The following is a 20,170-nucleotide window of genomic DNA, read 5'->3' on the forward strand; positions in this document are numbered from 1 at the left end:
CGGGGATTGCTTATTCGCTTAAACTTATTTCGCAACTAACCTGCTACTACAGGCCGTCCGGCTATCCGCGACCTGCCGACCTCCCCGGTCGCTTTGAGCTCAGCTATGGTATACGTCCCACCGGGAATACGTCCCACCGAGACACGGTAAACCACTGAAACTGTGCGACAGCCCACCAACAACAAACGTGTGAATACCCACGCTACTTCTAAAAACAACAATGCTGTACTTACCAGTACACACCGTACAGTCAACCGCGACTGTACAAAAACACTCGCCCGTACCGAAACCCGTTACCAAGAAAATCACGATGCGCACGCACGTCTATCCGCGTCGAAAGCCAACTAACGAATGAATGAGTAGATAGGGACAACGTCCGGTGGGATTAACGTGGGTACCTGCCGACGACGGCCTTACTCCACGGTGCTCAAAAGCACAGCGGATCAAATCAATGCGATGATCAGCGCCCCGAAAATGCTACGCATTATTCGGTACCAATTGGCGTGTGGAATGGACACACTAACCACCTTGGTGGGGTTCGAGGCCTATCTAAAACCTCTGCCGTACTGTGGGTCCGGCACCCGGTTGCAATGTAACTCCACATTGAGTGACCAAAGTCACTCTCCCCGCATTTGGGTATTGAACCACAAACACCACGATACTCCCCGAGGGGCCAGTCCGCATGAGCAGGTTGGAGCGAACTGCAAGGGCTCCTGCTCCCCGTGGTACCAGAATTAAGTCTCCGGTCAGACCTCGTAGCCGAAACTACTACCAGTTGAGCTTCCATACAGCTCTGGACTGGTGACCATGGATTGAATCCCATTCTCTCAACCAATTCATACACCTTTCACACCAGAAGCTAACCCCGGTCTTCAGCCAATTGTCTTCGCCTCCTGAACAACACACGCGCAAATCTTTCAAACGACCCTAACTGTTCGGCATTCCGACTAGTGGAGATCACACCACTAACATCTAACCGTCCATCAGTCCAACTAATCCCCATACCCCCAAGGTCCCTAATGTCTGAGTACATCGGGCATTCCGCTATAACATGCACCCAATCCTCAACACATGCCCCACACATACACTCTGGACTATCTGCAAGGTGCCTCTTATGCAAGAATGCATTAAGAGGCCCATGCCCCGTAAGCAGGAAACCCAGACTTAGACAAAATCTACCTAACGTCCCGGATGTACTCATAAGTCACCCGACCATTGAGACTACTGTCCCAACGGTCTTGCCACCTACACCTGACCCTATCATCTAGAAGCCTCTTGCTCCCTAGATATCCCTCCCTCTCCACATCATCATCGGAAATCAAATCATTCCGCAGCAATGACACACTCAGACCCCTTCTTAACCTGAATGATACAGCACGCTGTATGACAACCAGGTCAAGAGGGAGCGCACCCAGTAACACCTGCAACGCATCCGTAGAAACAGTGCGACATACAGGCAGACAGGCGAGCATCATGCAACGCTGGACGGAGAGGAGCCTTCGGCGACCGAAGACCGTCGTGGTAGTTCGCCACCATACAGCAGCTCCATAAGTGGCACAGGCCACAAACAAGCCGCGGTATATGGTGCGAACGGCACGACGTCCGAGGCCCAATCACTCCGTAAAACGCGCATAACCTTACCTACGACCGCCTGCAGTCGCACCTTCACACTCACCAAGTATGGAGTAAAACACATTCTTTCACTCATGGTCAACCCCAGGTACTTGACTTGCGTCACATACCTGATGCCGACCCCATTCACTCGGACAACCGGTGGACGCCCCGGTGACAGTCTGCCTTTTAAAAGCATTGTCACCGTTTTGTCCATCGAGATGTCTACACCCACACTTATCACCCGATTGTGGACAATTTCTAAAAATTGTACTCCCACCCGATCCAACTCACGCCTTGAGAGACCTTCAACAAGGAAAAGAAGGTCGTCCGCATACGCACAACACTTACAGAGTGGTTCGAGCTGCCCAAGCAGAGAGTCCATCATGAGGTTCCATATATATGGACCACAGATGGATCCCTGCGGACAGCCACGAGCCACTCCAATCTCCACACTCCCATTCATTCCAAAGATGGAGGCTTTTCTGTCCGAAAAGTAGCTTCGCCAGAGACTAATTTCCGGACAGCCAAGTTCCTCTAACCGTTCTATCACTCGATCCCAGATCAGATAATCGAATGCCCCCTTGAAGTCAACAAATATGCCTAGGACATACTTGTTGACATTCTTCCTAACAACATTCTGCACATACATCCACGCATCTTCCACACTGCGTCCTTTCCTGAACCCATACTGCCTATCCGACCACATACCCCGCGTTAGCTCCTGAAGTCGTTCCACCATCACCCTCTCCAGTACTTTTCCAAGCACCGGAAGAAGGCTGATGCCCCGATAAGAACGAGGATCACTCCTGATCTTATCAGGGGACTTCAGGAGAGGGACGACCCTGGCACTTTTCCACTCACGTGGAAAATATCCCTCCCACACGCATTTGTTATAAATGGCCTCCATGTATTCCGAAATGAACTTCCGCAAGCTTTTGCACATCTCTCCGTTCAAACCATCAAAACCTGGGGACCGTTTAGACCTAACCAGGCCAAAGGCGTATCCCAACTCCTCATCTTCTAGTGGAGGAACAGGTACCTCTTGTGCTTGAGGTGCCTGAACCTCAGCCTTGGGAAAGAACGCTCTTAACAGAACCTCCGCACACTCTCTCCATCCTCCCTCTTACGACCCTCCCTCTTACGACCGCTGCAGATCCTGTAGACCTGCCCCCAGGAGTAGTCCCTAGTCTCCCCAACAAAGCTCCTCCATTCCTCTTCTTTTATTTTCACAAGCATATCCTTATACTCTCTAACCGCACAACTAAAATCATATCTGATCTGGGATAACCTATCCGAATTGGACCGCAGAGCACGCTGAAACTTTCGTCTCAACCGCCGGACAGTCCTCCTCTTTAAGGCTAACTCATTCGTCCACCACTTAATTTTCCTAATCCTAGAACTTTCATATTTCCTGAAAACCCTATCATTAACACACCAGACCAACTCATACAGCCGAGCAATTTGCTCGTCCACCCCCAGTTCCTCAAACTCACTAAGCGGTATTTCCAATACCGCTTCCCTTACATTCTGTCCATATTGGTTCCAGTCAGTACCACAGGTACGCCATCGCCGCAATGGACCCACGTACGCCGAGGGTGGGGATTTCGGAGAAACCATAATTTGTATCAAATTATGGTCACTCAATCCCCACCCTCCCCAAATCTCCCAACTGACGTCAAACGCTCTCCTTGCTGCCTCATTCATTAACGTTACGTCAATATCACTCATGTCCCTAGGCCCCTCAAACGTAAACCATTCACTCGGCTCATTCAAAATGTGGAGGCTCTTAGCCACCACCCATTCACTCAATACCTCGCCTCGGATGTGGCTTTGATATCCAGACGAATGTCTGGATACCTTACTAAACCACATCGAGGACGAGGTATTCGCATCCAACCCTAGGATAAATGGGCTACTACTCCCCAGTAGTAGCAGCTTATCCATGTAGCCCAGATAGGGCTCTAGAGGCTCGCTAAATTTGCAATACAAACTAGCGACAATCATTTTACCGAACTCCCCCTCTACTGAAACACACAGCCCCTGTTGCGACGAATCCAACACTACGCAATCGTAGTTTGGATCAGTCACAACAATTGCGGCATTACCCCCAAGGTCCGTAAAGACCCTGAAAACTCCCGGAAGACCCCGAACCACACCATTGGTGGTGTAGGGCTCCTGGAGTAAGGCAATGCCGCACCCACCCTCAAGCTTACAACCCCCCAACTCACACATCACGGCATACGATCCCTGACCATTTAGCTGACAAATACCCCCCATCACTGTCTGGCGAGGGCGCGCTCAACAACGCCACAGTATATCGGGCAGACAGCGGACATCATAAGATGCCCAGCTGGCCTACCCTTAAATGCACAGTTACGACAATGGGGTGCACTGGCGCAACCGGCAGCTCTGTGGCCTTCTTGACCGCACCTCCTACAGACATCTGATTTGGCCCTACACTCAGCCACTCTATGGTCAAAACCCATACACCGGAAGCAGCCAGCAACAGGGGTATCCGGTCGAACCCTGAATGAAAACCACTTTATGTAGCACCTTCCCGCTTCCAAGAGGGCGGACATTGATTTGTCCGAACCCTCAAGGACAACGTTGGTGCTACCATCAGCGGCCTCCTTCCAGGGCCGACCGACCATCCGCACATCTGACTTTCGTGCCTCAGGGCTGACGTCCTGGAGGTTCAACCGAAAGAGCTCCTCCATGAAGTCATCATGGGAGATTTCGGTGTGAACCCCCTGAACCACAACCCGCGGACCCAACTTCCGGTTCACAGTCACATTCAATCCCACCTCTCCGAATTTGGCATTATTCGCCACCTTTTCCCTCTCTAAGACAGAGGGGGTGCGAATAACCACCCCACCACCCTTAATCGGCTTCACCTCGTGCACTCGCACTCCGAGGGAAGGTCCCACCTCTTTCACCATCTTTTTGATGACTTCCTTAGAGGAAGTCGTCGGGGCCTTGCTGCACACCACCACCGACCACGTCTCCACGGGCTTCGGCAATGCCGGAGCAATCGCCTCCAACACAGGTGCTGGAGTCGCACGCACCGACTCAGCCGGAGCCAAACCCACAACCGACCTCTTCGGTTGGGGAATATATCCCCCACACCCCCGCTGAGAGCGTCAACTTGACCGCGAAGATGGGCATTCTCGGTTACTACCGTCATCAGGAGTGCCTCGTACTTCGAGGAAAGCTCCATCAGCCCCTACGCGGTAGTGACCTCAAAGTCCTTAGCCCCAAACACCAAGGCGTTCAACTCGGCCGTCACTGCCTTCATGGCAGCAACATGGCTGATAGCGCCTCCCCCAACCACACCCCTATTAACTCCACCCTCACGTTTCCCTCCCTCCTTCCCCGAGCTGACTTTCGTCGATCCCTCCTTCGCGACGCTCTTTTTTGCGACACCCTTCTTCACGACGCCCTTCCCAGTGCCGCTGTTACCGCCGCTCTCGGCCGGCTTGGAAGCACCCGAAACTGCGGGGTGAGCAACCGCTTTTTCAGCGGTGCCACCTATTCCGCTACCGCTCTCACTCCCACCATCCTCTGATTTCATCAACAGAGGCGACCCCAAACGCGCCCTCCTCCGCGGCGGAGACCTCACCTCCTCATCACCCGACGACGTTTCCACCATCACTGTTGTGGGGCCCGACCCGTGGCTTTCAGCGAGGGACTTAACCCTCCTCCTCCGTGGTGGAGCCATTCCCACCATCGGCCTACCCCTAGGCAGGCTGTTACGCCGGCGAACACTGGCGCAGAAGCTACCTGCTCAGGTAAAACCCGAAACAGCTGCTCTCCAGGCGCGTGCAACTGAACGCACTGAAGACGCTGACTCACACGTATACTCGCTCTGTAGCAGTCACCACCCAAGCAGTCGGTTAATGCGCTCTCGCGAGGGCACAGCCCACAACCCAGCCAAAGTTCTGAAAAGGCTACTCAAAAAGACCGCCGGACAGATCAATGTACCCGTAACGGTCGCGAGTCAACCGCTGTGGCACTGTACCAACCGCACTGTGGGCTTAACAGCACTCTGCTACGACCGCAGTCGACGCAACAGTCAGCGACCTCAGCACTGGGACAGCCCCAGGCACCCTTTGGGCAAAACTGTCCGAGCAAACCCGAAACAAGTGCAACTGAACGCCAGGCGCTCAGCACAGCACTCACCGGTAGGCAATCCAGCCAGTGGGAATACCAACAACACGGTAAACCACTGAAACTGTGCGACAGCCCACCAACAACAAACGTGTGGATACCCACGCTACTTAAGGAAAACGACAAAGTTATACTTACCAGTACACGCCGTACAGTCAACCGCGACTGTACAAAAACACTCGCCCGTACCGAAACCCGTTACCACGCGCGCACAAAAATGCGAAGAATGCACAAAAGTGTGCAGTCGCACAAAATCACACGCGACCGTAGCAACAACAACACTAGCTACCCACGCCAGGCAATAACGGTGCCTATCAAACACCGCGTAAACAAATGTCCGCACAAAAGGAAATACCGAAAAATTCCACCAACAAATCGCAAAGAAAAACTTACCAAGAAAAATCACGATGCGCACGCACGTCTATCCGCGTCGAAAGCCAACTAACGAATGAGTAGATAGGGACAGTAGGAATCTCGTTAATCCATTCATGGGCGTCACTAGTTAGATGACGAGGCATTTGGCTACCTTAAGAGAGTCATAGTTACTCCCGCCGTTTACCCGCGCTAACTTGAATTTCTTCACATTGACATTCAGAGCACTGGGCAGAAATCACATTGTGTCAACACCCGTTAGGGCCATCACAATGCTTTGTTTTAATTAGACAGTCGGATTCCCCAAGTCCGTGCCATTTCTGAATTGATTGTTAATTGATAATCGTTATAATTAAATAATACCTTGCGATATAATTCTTATAAAATTTTAGCAAGAAAGTTCCACAATTGGCTACGTAACTACTATCCGGGGAACAAGAACCGAAATTCTCTATTTACCCAGAACGAGTACATAAACCATGGTATTGCTTCCCAATCAAGCCCGACTATCTCAATCTTCAGAGCCAATCCTTATCCCGAAGTTACGGATCTAATTTGCCGACTTCCCTTACCTACATTATTCTATCGACTAGAGACTCTTCACCTTGGAGACCAGCTGCGGATATTGGTACGGCCTGTTGAGAAGTTTGCGTAACCCCACCATAAATTTTCAAGGTCCGAGGAGAAAATATCGACAAAACAGTAAATGTCATGCTCTTCTAGTCCATCTACCATATCTCTCTTCGAAAGACTTCCATGGTAGTACGACTATAAAACAGAAAAGAAAACTCTTCCGATACCTCTCGACGGCTTCTTTATGGTCGTTCCTGTTGCCAGGATGAGCACAAGGCCCATTTTTAATAACAAACGGATACTCAACAGGTTACGGAATTGGAACTGTATTCCCTTTCGTTCAAAATTATTCAAGTGTTTAATTACTATGAAGAAAACATAATATATTCTCAACAATTCATTAAAACTTTGAAAATTTTCGGCTTTCGCCTTGAACTTAGGACCGACTAACTCGTGATCAACCACTGTTCACACGAAACCCTTCTCCACTTCAGTCCTCCAAGGTCTCATTCGATTATTTGCTACTACCACCAAGATCTGTACCAATGGCGGCTCCATGCAGGCTTACGCCAAACACTTCTAAGCACACCATTGTACCCTCCTACTCACTAAAGTTTCAAAATTTATAATCCAACCGAAATTGTATTATAAATCATGTACTTTAGCGGTAATGTATAGGTATACAACTTAAGCGCCATCCATTTTAAGGGCTAGTTGCTTCGGCAGGTGAGTTGTTACACACTCCTTAGCGGATTACGACTTCCATGTCCACCGTCCTGCTGTTTTAAGCAACCAACGCCTTTCATGGTATCTGCATGAGTTGTTAATTTGGGCACCGTAACATTACGTTTGGTTCATCCCACAGCGCCAGTTCTGCTTACCAAAAGTGGCCCACTGGGCACATTATATCATAACCTCAACCTTTATATCAAGAAAGGTGAGGTTCTTACCCATTTAAAGTTTGAGAATAGGTTAAGGTCGTTTCGACCCTAAGGCCTCTAATCATTCGCTTTACCAGATAAGATTATTTTACATAATATTTAAATGCACCAGCTATCCTGAGGGAAACTTCGGAGGGAACCAGCTACTAGATGGTTCGATTGGTCTTTCGCCCCTATACTCAATTCTGACAATCGATTTGCACGTCAGAACTGTTTCGGTCTTCCATCAGGGTTTCCCCTGACTTCAACCTGATCAAGTATAGTTCACCATCTTTCGGGTCACAGCATATATACTCAAGGTACGCTCCAGTTAGATGTATAAATAATAATAAATTATCATTATACATAACTATATGGAACGCCCCGGGATTGAATTAATAGTAAAATATTTCACTAAAAATTAATCCCATTATATAAAAGTTAAGTTAATTTCGTCATTAGGTTTAATATAACCCAATGACTTGCACATATGTTAGACTCCTTGGTCCGTGTTGCAAGACGGGTCCCGAAGGTATCCTGAATCTTTCGCATTGTTAATCATATAAATGCATACAATTAATATTAAAATCAATGATAATAATATTATTGTAAAATTCAAAAGAATTTAAGCATTATATATGTAAAATCTATCAACACTTTATCAAATCATCAGTATTTATTCTATGTTAATAAGCTAAAAGCAAATTAATTTGAATAAACTTAACACCAATGATCTTTTGATAAATATTTTATTATGTTAATAGATTACAATGTCCTTATATGAAAAAAATGCACACTATTACTATAATATTATAAATATCACAGTTATAATGATGAATTTTTCATAATGGATATTCAGGCTCATCGGGCTTAACCTCTAAGCAGTTTCACGTACTATTTTACTCTCTATTCAGAGTTCATTTCAACTTTCCCTCACGGTACTTGTTTACTATCGGTCTCATGGTTATATTTAGTTTTAGATGGAGTTTACCACCCACTTAGTGCTGCACTATCAAGCAACACGACTCTTTGGAAATATCTTTCTAATAATCATTAACGTTATACGGGCCTGGCACCCTCTATGGGTAAATGGCCTCATTTAAGAAGGACTTAAATCGTTAATTTCTCATACTAGATATTAAGATATTCCATACACTGCATCTCACATTTGCCATATAGACAAAGTGACTTAGTGCTGAACTATTTTCTTTTCGCTCGCCGCTACTAAGAAAATCCTTGTTAGTTTCTTTTCCTCCCCTCATTAATATGCTTAAATTCAGGGGGTAGTCCCATATGAGTTGATGTTGTATAAAAATATTTATATTTATTTTATATTTTATCTTTTTGCTATTTTAAAGAAACATACATAATTATTTCTTAACACCAATAATTTTCTTAATAATAAATATTCAATCTTTTCATCCCGCGTACTACTTCATTATAACAACAATATTATTTTCTTGCTTTTTTTACATTTAAGGCAATCCTAGAATAAAATAATATTTTATGCTAGGCGTTCCTCTAAATGTATATATTATTTGAAATAATATTGAAATTTTATTGTTTTTGGGAATACTAAGATTGTTATCTATATATATAAAAAGAAGTTACATTTCCTTGGTAATCTTATAACTCAAGAACCGCCGAATCGATTGACACAAAAATTTTAGAGTTCGTTCCTACCTATAAGGAGGTGGTTTGTGTGAAGTTTGTTTGGAATCGGTGCAGCCGTTCCTGAGTTTGACATTTTTTGTGAGTAAATACACTGTACCAAAATCAAGTATTTTCAATACGATTTATCAATTTTCCATCGTGCTCTCATTGCGAACAGAATATTAATTTGCTGTCATTGGAATTCAGTTGACAGTTTTCTTATGTGCTTTGAGTTCTTTTATATCTTGCTCTCATTTTGAATAAACATACTTTTGGTGAGTGTTAACCATGTGTTTCTTTTTTAATTGTATTTTAATTGCTTCATTTTTATATATATAGTTCAATTGCCAGCACAATTTATTTGCACAATTGAGGTTATGTCCAGTGTGAGTGTATGTGAATTCATATTTCCACGCACACACATTGAAGTTTGAATTAAATGTATAATTTTTTCTAGAAATAATTTTCAATGTATTGCTTTTACATTCAATTAGTTATACACTGTACTGAAAGAATGCCACGTTCAAGACGATTGGCAGACGTTCACGTCAATCAAATGCTACAGCGTTAAATCGAAGATCACAAAGTGAAGAAGATTGTGTTCGACGAAATGAAATGGAAACACAACGACACAGACGGAGAACTTACTTGGATAGTAGTGAAGCACCAAGAAACCGTCGTGGGCGTACGTCCGTTTATGATATACGTCAAATGGAACACGCGGCTTTCAATTACGATGCCACCATTGATTACAGCATGTATGCCTACATTGGCCAGATGAATATAGAATGTATAAATTTCAAAGCATTTAAATTCATAAACGAAACGCCTGTGTTGTGCTGGTGGGAAAGTCAAATTACCGGTGCTAGAACTTCCGCCAGAACTTTTGCATTCATTGGTTTTTGGTAATTCGCCAACATCAAAGCATTTCCTCTTAAATATTCAAAAATACAATTCATGCTTTCAAATGACATCTTTTGGAGCTACAAATATTATAAAAGATGGATTTATGCCGACGTTTAAGGTGATTTCTTCATGGGGAATTAGCAATATCATTTTTAATTTATGTGCCGTCCCTGTGTTCGATGTTTTTAGAAATTAAGATCCGTTATCATCTACATATATTTCTCGACCGTTACAGATTCAAGGTCAAATATACCATAGAGCTGGGTCTTTGCTACCATTACCAGATGGTGATCATAAATTTTTGCAAATATATTTCATTGATGAAGGAGAATCGTGAATTAAATAAGCGCTGTGCAATTTCGACGAATACGAGAAGATCAATCGTGAATCAATTGCAAACATTTTTTCATCAACACAATGAATTGGTGATATTTTTTGAAGTGGCACTGGAACGGATGCCCTCCGATGGCCACAAAATCATAATAAAAGCCGATAAAACACCAATTGGGGAGCACACCAGACGATTCAATGCACCAACGATTGATGAAGTAGCCATTGTTGTGGTTGGCGAACAGTTTCAGTCACGAGACATTGTTTTGTATCGTAGAAATGAGAATTTACAACTTATTTCAGAACTCCATCGCTGTTATGATGCATTGCAATACCCCATTTTGTTTTGGAGAGGGGACGATGGCTATCACATCAACATACCAATGATAAATCCAACAACTGGTACATATACATTTTATTTTGTTTAACACGTTCGCGTTTATTTGAATTTAGGGGGTGGCTGCCAGATAATCACTTAATATTTTCATACAAAATTGAAGAGCGGGAATTCCCGCTTTTTTTCTACAGGTTAATTTTTTTAAATAGTCTGAACAAATTAGGGAATTCCCGCCATTACCACATGAATTTCCTATGCACTTTTGTCGGGATTTCCCGCATTTTGTTTTATTGAAACTTCCCCTCAACAAACCACAAATTACTGGCACGTTAACTTTGAATGGGGATTCCCCAAATTAAATTTGTTTGAATTGCGGTTGGCCTGTCAGGGATGGTAGTTCACGACTTTACCAACACTAAAAATGTGCAGTGATAAGAAGTTAACCATTTTTGACGGTAGAAAAGCCCTATTCAAATAGCGCGGGAATTCCCGCAATTGTTTTATTGAAGGAAACATGAATGACGGGAATTCCCGCAATTTACGCGAATGTGCTAAATATGATTTATATCTCATTTTCATTCGCTAATTAATTTTTGCAATACAGGTCAAGAATCAACAAAAAAAAGTCAGTGCGATGAATTTTTATTCGTACCGATTGATGATTCGCCCTCAAGAAACAAATTTTATTTTGCGATGCAATCAACTTTCGCATCAATATAGCGTCGATATGTACGCCAAAATTTAAAGTGAGCAATTAAATTTCATCCGTTACAATCAAGCCCGATTAAGATCAGAGGAATACATACATTTGCGTGACGCAATAATCAATGATGTAAATGTGAATGATATCGACCGTTTAACAATTTTACCATCATCATATGTTGGTAGCCCACCTCATATGCATGAATATACGCAAGATGCGATGACATATGTACGAAATTATGGACGACCGGATCTATTCATAACATTTACGTGCAACCCGAAGTGGGTCGATGTGTCTGATTGTTTACTTGATGGTCAGGTGCCAAAAGATCGGCATGACATAACTGCCCGTGTATTCCATCAAAAATTGAAAAAATTAATGGATCTAATTGTCAAAATCCGTGTATTTGGAGAAGTGCGGTGCTTTATGTATACCATAGAGTGGCAAAAAAGAGGCTTACCTCACGCACATATTTTGATTTGGTGCGTAAACAAAATAACCCCTGATATGATTGATACCATCATATCGGCCGAAATTCCAGATCAAACCATCGACTCAGGATTATTCGAAGTTGTCACGAAAAATATGATTCACGGTCCCTGTGGTGATATTAATCGAAATTCACTTTGTATGATTGATGGTAAATGTTCGAAAAGTTTTCCAAAGCAATTGATTGCTGAAACAATTACAGGAGATGATGGATATCACAGTATCGTCGACGATCAACTGAAGACAACGGTAAATTAACTGTAATTAAAATTAAAAATCAAGATGTTGAAATCGATAACCGGTGGATAGTTCCGTACTCACCGATGCTGTCAAAAATGTTCAACGCTCACATCAACGTAGAATATTGCAATTCTGTAAAATCAATCAAATATATTTGCAAGTATGTGAATAAGGGCAGCGATATGGCTGTTTTTGGAGTGGCTCCTGAGAATAATCATAACGAAATTTTGCATTACCAAATGGGGCGCTATATTAGTAAGAATGAGGCTGTATGGCGTATTTTATCGTTTCCAATTCATGACAGACATCCGGTTGTTGTACATTTGGCAGTTCATCTTGAAAACGGCCAACGTGTTTACTACACTGCTGCAAATGCCGAACAAAGAGTAGTAGAGCCACCAGTAACTACACTGACAGCTTATTTCCAGTTATGTGAAACTGATGAATTTTCCAGGACTTTGCTATATTCGGAAGTGCCTCACTATTTCACATGGAATGCATCAACAAAAAAATTTCAACGTCGCAAACAAGGCACACCTGTTGATGGTTATCCAGGTATTTTTCGAACAGATGCTTTGGGACGCATTTATACAGTTAGTCCAGCTAATGTTGAATGTTTTTACTTGCGACTTTTGTTGGTGAACATACTTGGACCTCAATCATTCCAACATTTACGAACTGTTAATGGTCAATTGTGCGCAACATACCGTGAAGCATGTCAACACTTGCATTTGCTGGAAGATGATACGCATTGGGATGCTACGCTTCGTGATGCATCAATTGTTTCTCCACCAATTCAAATTCGTATGTTATTTGCGATCATAATATCAACATGTTTTCCATCAAATCCACTGGAATTGTGGAATAAATACAAAGAGTTCATGGCTGAAGACATTTTGATTCGACTTCGACATCGTTCCAATGATCCTGCATTGCTGCTGACATTGGAAATGTATAATGTATGTATGTATGTATGTGATTGGCGTTGCAACCGTTTAGCCGGTTATAGCCGAATCGACGATAGTGCGCCACCTCTCTCTCTCCTTCGCAGTTCGGCGCCAGTTGGAGATCCCAAGTGTAACCAGGTCGCTCTCCACCTGGTCCCTCCAACGGAGTGGAGGCCTTCCCCTTCCTCGGCTTCCTCCGGCGGGTACTGCATCGAATACTTTCAGAGCTGGAGTGTTTTCGTCCATTCGGACAACATGACCTAGCCAGCGTAGCCGCTGTCTTTTTATTCGCTGAACTATGTCAATGTCGTCGTATAACTCGTACAGCTCATCGTTCCATCGTCTGCGGTATTCGCCGTTGCCAATGTTCTGAGGACCATAAATCTTGCGCAAAATTTTCCTCTCGAAAACTCCTAGTGTCGTCTCATCTGATGTTGACATCGTCCAAGCTTCTGCACCGTAAAGCAGGACGGGAATGATAAGTGACTTGTAGAGCTTGATTTTGGTTCGTCGAGAGAGGACTTTACTGTTCAATTGCCTACTCAGTCCAAAGTAGCACCTGTTGGCAAGAGTTATTCTGCGCTGGATTTCGAGGCTGACATTGTTCGTGTTGTTGATGCTGGTTCCCAGGTATACGAAATTATCTACGACCTCGAAGTTATGACTGTCAACAGTGACGTGGGAGCCAAGACGCGAATGCGCCGACTGTTTGTTTGATGACAGGAGATATTTCGTCTTGTCCTCATTCACCTCCAGACCCATTCGCTTCGCCTCCTTATCCATGCGGGAAAAAGCAGAACAAACGGCGCGGTTGTTGCTTCCGATGATATCAATATCATCGGCGTACGCCAGAAGCTGTACACTCTTGTAGAAGATTGTACCTTCTCGGTTTAGCTCTGCAGCTCTTATAATTTTTTCCAGCATCAGGTTAAAGAAGTCGCACGATAGTGAGTCACCTTGTCTGAAACCTCGTTTGGTATCGAACGGCTCGGAGAGGTCCTTCCCAATCATGACGGAGCTTTTGGTGTTGCTCAACGTCAATTTACACAGCCGTATTAGTTTTGCGGGGATACCAAATTCAGACATCGCGGCGTAAAGGCAACTCCTTTTCGTGCTGTCGAAAGCAGCTTTAAAATCGACAAAAAGGTGGTGTGTGTCGATCCTCTTTTCTCGGGTCTTTTCCAAGATTTGGCGCATGGTGAATATCTGGTCAGTTGTCGATTTTCCAGGTCTAAAGCCACACTGATAAGGTCCAATCAGTTTGTTGACGGTGGGCTTTAGTCTTTCACATAATACGCTCGATAGAACCTTGTATGCGATATTTAGGAGGCTGATCCCACGGTAATTGGCGCAGATTGTGGGATCTCCCTTTTTATGGATTGGGCAGAGCACACTGAGATTCCAATCGTCAGGCATGCTTTCTTCCGACCATATTCTGCAAAGAAGCTGATGCATGCACCTTATCAGTTCTTCGCCGCCGTATTTGAATAGTTCTGCCGGTAATCTATCGGCCCCCGCTGCTTTGTTGTTCTTCAAGCGGGTAATTGCTATTCGAATTTCTTCATGGTCGGGTAATGGAACATCTGTTCCATCGTCATCGATTGGGGGATCGGGTTCGCCATCTCCTGGTGTTGTACTCTCACTGCCATTCAGCAGGTCGGAGAAGTGTTCCCTCCATAATCCCAGTATGCCCTGGACATCGGTTACCAGATTACCACCTTGGTCTCTACATGAGGATGCTCCGGTCTTGAAACCTTCGTTAAGTCGCTTCATTTTTTCACAAAATTTTCGAGCATTCCCTCTGTCTGCCAGCTTCTCAAGCTCTTCGTACTCACGCATTTCGGCCTCTTTCTTTTTTTGTCTGCAAATGCGTCTCGCTTCCCTCTTCAGCTCTCGGTATCTATCCCATCCCGCACGTGTTGTGGTCGTTTGCAATGTTGCGAGGTAGGCAGTCTGTTTTCTCTCCGCTGCGAGACGGCACTCCTCATCGTACCAGCTTGTTTTTTGTCGTTGCCGAAAACCAATTGTTTCGGCTGCAGCGGTACTCAGTGAGTTTGAGATGCCGTTCCACAGTTCCCTTATACCGAGATGCTGATGAGTGCTCTCAGAGAGCAGGAGTGCAAGTCGAGTAGAGTATTTCGTGGCTGTCTGTTGCGATTGCAGCTTTTCGACGTCGAACCTTCCTTGTGTTTGTTGACGGGCATTCTTTGCTGCACAGAGGCGGGTGCGTATCTTCGCTGCGACCAGATAATGGTCCGAGTCTATATTTGGTCCTCGGAGCGTACGCACGTCTAAAACACAGGAGACATGTCTTCCGTCTATCACAACGTGATCGATTTGGTTCCGCGTGTTTCGATCAGGAGACAGCCAAGTAGTTGATGTATTTTCTTATGCTGGAATCTGGTACTACAGACGACCATATTTCGGGCCCCAGCGAAGTCGATCAGCCTCAGGCCGTTTCGCGATGTTTCGTCATGGAGGCTGAATTTTCCGACTGTTGTGCCAAAGACACCTTCTTTACCCACCCTGGCGTTAAAATCACCAAGCACGACTTTTACATCGTGGCGGGGGCAGCGCTCATAGGTGCGTTCTAGGCGCTCATAGAAAGCATCTTTGGTCACATCGTCCTTCTCTTCCGTTGGGGCGTGGGCGCAAATCAGCGATATGTTGAAGAACCTCGCTTTGATGCTGATTGTGGCTAGACGTTCATCCACCGGGGTGAATGCCAGGACTCTGCGACGGAGTCTCTCTCCCACCACAAATCCAACACCAAATTTGCGCTCCTTTATATGGCCGCTGTAGTAGATGTCACAAGGACCCACCTTCTTCCGTCCTTGTCCCGTCCATCGCACTTCTTGGATGGCGGTGATGTCAGCCTTAAGTCGTATGAGGACATCAACCAGCTGGGCAGAGGCACCTTCCCAATTAAGGGTCCGGACATTCCAGGTGCATGCCCTTAAATCATAGTCCTTTATACGTTTGCCGTGGTCGTCATCACAAGGGGGGGTTCTCATCCGAGGCCTGTGTTTCTTATTCACTGGTTATTCGTTTTTATGTGGTGGGTCCCAAGCCCTACGCACAACCGCATAAGCGGGATTCGCCTTCTCACTTTAGCTCGCTTCCAGACGGATGTCTGTTGGCTACCCAGAGGATACTTGGTCTTAGACCGGAAGTTGTGAGCTGCTTGAGCCACATGTAAAAGAATCGTTCCTGGCCACTCCCAAGTGAATGGCAGTCAGAAACTTTCCTCACTTACGTGAACTTCTACATATGACTCCATCCTCCTCGCGTACACTAAAAAGGAATCATGGCTGAATATTTTGTGCCACAAAGAAATATAAAATGTTATCAACAGCGTAAAACAAATTTAACAAGTGAGGATAAAAAATTATATAGGTTTGTATTCTTAATTATTAATTTTTTTTTATTATATAATTAATAATAAAATGATAAATACATAGGTTTGATGACACTAGCATCTGTTGGTTGGCTTATTATTTTTTTTGAGAAGTCAGAAGAAACACTTAGTGATGCCCTCAGTAACATTGATAACATTTGACTATATTTAATATTTTGTGCAGATCCTGGATTCCAAAATGGTATAACCTCAAAATTGCATAGTAATGTTCAAATCCGGATATCTGTCTGTCTGTCCGTCCGTCCGTCCGTCTATCCGTCCGCGCAAACTGTAACTTGAGTAAAAATAGTCACATATCTTCCTGAAATTAGTAGACGTGTTTTTTGGCACTATATGAAGATTGATTTCGTCCACAAAATGGCGGAACCCGAAAAGGCATAAAGTGCCATAACTAAGCCATAAAATAAGCTATGAAAGTAAAATTAGGTACAAAGAATCGCGCTGTAAAGGGGCATATTTGGATGTAATTTTTGTACATATCTCGTAAACTACATACAAAAGCTATATCAACCAAACTCTCTAAAACCATATCTTTTAATCGGATCATAACCACGCCCACCTCCCATGCAAAGGTTATGTTAAAAATGCTTTAATAGGAAAGGAAAAGTAAGGAAAAACCCCAGAAACCTGAAATTTCGTTATAAAGATGGTACATAAAAGCTGCACTCAAATTGGAATACAAAAGTTCAAATTGGCTCCTCCCACAAACCCATACGACAGAAACTAATCCACCAATTTCAATGAAATTCGGTTCATAATATATTCCAGCCATCCCAATAATATGTTGTGAAAATAGGCCAAATCGGTTCATAACAACGCCTACTTCCTATAACCAGAACTGTGAAGTCAATCTGAATCGTCGGGTCATAACTTCAGCTAGCTTCCATGTACCTAATATTAAGGTTTCCAACTTTCAATGTACTTTATACCATATATATGACGAATATGTGAGTCAAATTGTATGTTATAGTAATAAAATTAAATGATTAATCGGAATTTAGAGAGTATAAAATGTTCGGTTACACCCGAACTTAATGCTTTCCCCGTTAATTGAATGCCCAATTTTTGCTCAATTTCTTTTACACATGTTTCTAGTGTATGTTTATTTTATTTTTAATGCTTGGTAATTGACCTTTTTCTAGCAAATATTTATTTTGTTTTAGTTTTTCTACTAAAAATTTAGAAATGTCGTAAGTTTCTATTTTATTATTATTATTTGATCCTACTTCTACTTCACTATCACTTGACGACACGTTTGCACTTCTATAACATTAGATGTTTGATCTCCCTTTGCTCAAGTAATTGCAATTGGTTTGAACTCATTTTTATGTATACGAAATTGAGCAAAAGAGCAAAGAGCTGTTTGATCGAACTCGACTTACGAGCAATTGCTCACATGCCTCAACTCAGCGCTTTTACTCGTTTTTATGCATGAGACCCAGTGTCATCAACACGAAGAGAAGTGATGTCCTCCCTCTTACGACCCCTACAAATCCTTAAGACCTGACCCCAGGGGTCATCCCTATGCTCATTAACAAACCCCCTCCACTCCTCTTCTTTGATTTTTTTATAAGCATGGCCTTATACTCATGCATCGCTCAACGGAAATCATTCCTAATCTGGGCCAACCTATCCGAGTTGGACCGTCGAGCTCGTTGAAACTGCCGCCCCAATCGTCGGACAGTTCTCCTCTTCAGGGTTAATTCCTGCGTCCACCACTTAAATTTTCGAACCCTAAAATCTTTATACTTCTTCAACAGCCAATCGTTCACTCCCCAGACCAATTCATACAACCGAGCAATTTGCTCGTCCACCCCCAGATTTTCGAACTCACTGAGCGGTATATCCAATACCGCTTCCCTAACACACTGTCCATATTGGTTCAAGTCGATACCAGAGGTACGCCATCCCCGCAATGGACTTCCATACGTCGAGGGAGGGGAATTAGAAGTAACCATAATTTTAATTAAATTATAATCGCTCAATCCCCACCCTCCCCTAATCTCCCACCTAAAACTGAACGCCCTATTTGCTGCCTCATTGATCAAGGACACGTCAATGTCGCTCCCCCCTCTAGGCCCATCAAATGTGTGCCACTCGCTTGGCTCATTTAGAATGTGGAGACTGTTAGCAGCCATCCATTCGCTTAATGCCCGACCCCGAATGTGGCTCCGATATCTGTGCGCCCATCGAGAAAACTTGCTAAACCACATCGAGGACGTGGCATTCGCATCCATCCCTAGGATAAATGGGCTACCACTCGCAAGTAGTAGTAGGTTATCCATGTATCGCAGATAAGGCTCTATAGATTCCCTAAACTTACAATACATGCTAGCAACAATCAGCCTACCGAACCCCCCCTCTACAGAAACACATATACCCTCTTGTGACGAATCCAAAACTATGCAGTCATAGCTTGGGTCAGTCACAACTATTGCAGCATTACACCTAAGGTCCGCGTAGACCCTGAAACCCCCAGGAAGACCACTTACCATTCCAAAATTGGTGGCGTATGGCTCCTGGAGTAAGGCGATGCTGCACCCACCCTCTATCATGCAACTCCCTAACTCGCACATAACTGCATAAGAACTCTGGCAATTTAATTGAAAAATATAACCCATCAATGTCTGGCGAGAGCACGTCCGACAACCCCACAGTAAATCGGACAGGCAGCCGACATCATGAGATGTCCAGCTGGCCTTCCTTTAAACGCACAGTTGCGACAATGGGGGGCATTGACGCAACTGGCAGCCCTGTGGCCCTCCTGACCACACCTCCGACAGACATCGGACTTGGCCCTGCATTCTGCCACTCGGTGATCAAAACCCATGCACCGGAAGCAGCCGGTCACGGGACTATCCGCACGAACACGGAAGGAGAACCACTTGACGTAGCACCTACCCGCCTCCAGAAGGGTGGACATTAGTTTGTCCGTGCCCTCGAGGACAACATTTGTCCTGCCATCAGTCGCCACCTTCCAGGGACGACTGACCATCCTCACGTCCGTCTTTTTGGACTCTGGGCTGAACTCCCGAAGGTTCAGCCGAAACAGCTCCTCCATGAATTCTTCATGGGATATCTCCGTATGTACTCCCTGTACAACGACCCTGGGCCCCAACTTTTTATTGACGCTAACGTCCAACCCTACCTCACCGAATTTGGCGTTGCTCGCCACTTTCTCCCTCTCAGCAACAGAGGGAGTGCGTATCACTACGCCACCCCCCTTGATTGACTTCACCTCGTGCACACGAACACCGAGGGAAGGTCCCACCTCTTTGACAACCTTGTTTATAACTTCCTTGGAGGAAGCTACAGGAGCCTTGCTCCTTACTACGACCGACCAGGTCTCAACTGCCTTTGGCAGCATTGGCGCTATTGCACGGGTGCTGAAGGGGCAGGCGCCGAAGCCCCAGGAGCAGGCCTTGCTCCACCTGAAGAGACGGAGCGTCCCCAACGACATTCCTTCAGCGCATGCACTTGTCCGCGAAGATGCGCATTCTC

The 20,170-nt window shown here is 44.8% G+C and overlaps 1 pseudogene; it reads right to left on the minus strand.

The window, feature by feature from the left end:
* Nucleotides 1-6,185: 6,185 nt before the first annotated feature.
* LOC128923405 (large subunit ribosomal RNA) lies at nt 6,186-8,953 on the minus strand (annotated as a pseudogene).
* Nucleotides 8,954-20,170: the final 11,217 nt, after the last annotated feature.

This window comes from Zeugodacus cucurbitae, chromosome X, assembly GCF_028554725.1.
Source record: "Zeugodacus cucurbitae isolate PBARC_wt_2022May chromosome X, idZeuCucr1.2, whole genome shotgun sequence".
In the NCBI taxonomy this organism is placed as follows: Eukaryota; Metazoa; Arthropoda; class Insecta; order Diptera; family Tephritidae; genus Zeugodacus; species Zeugodacus cucurbitae.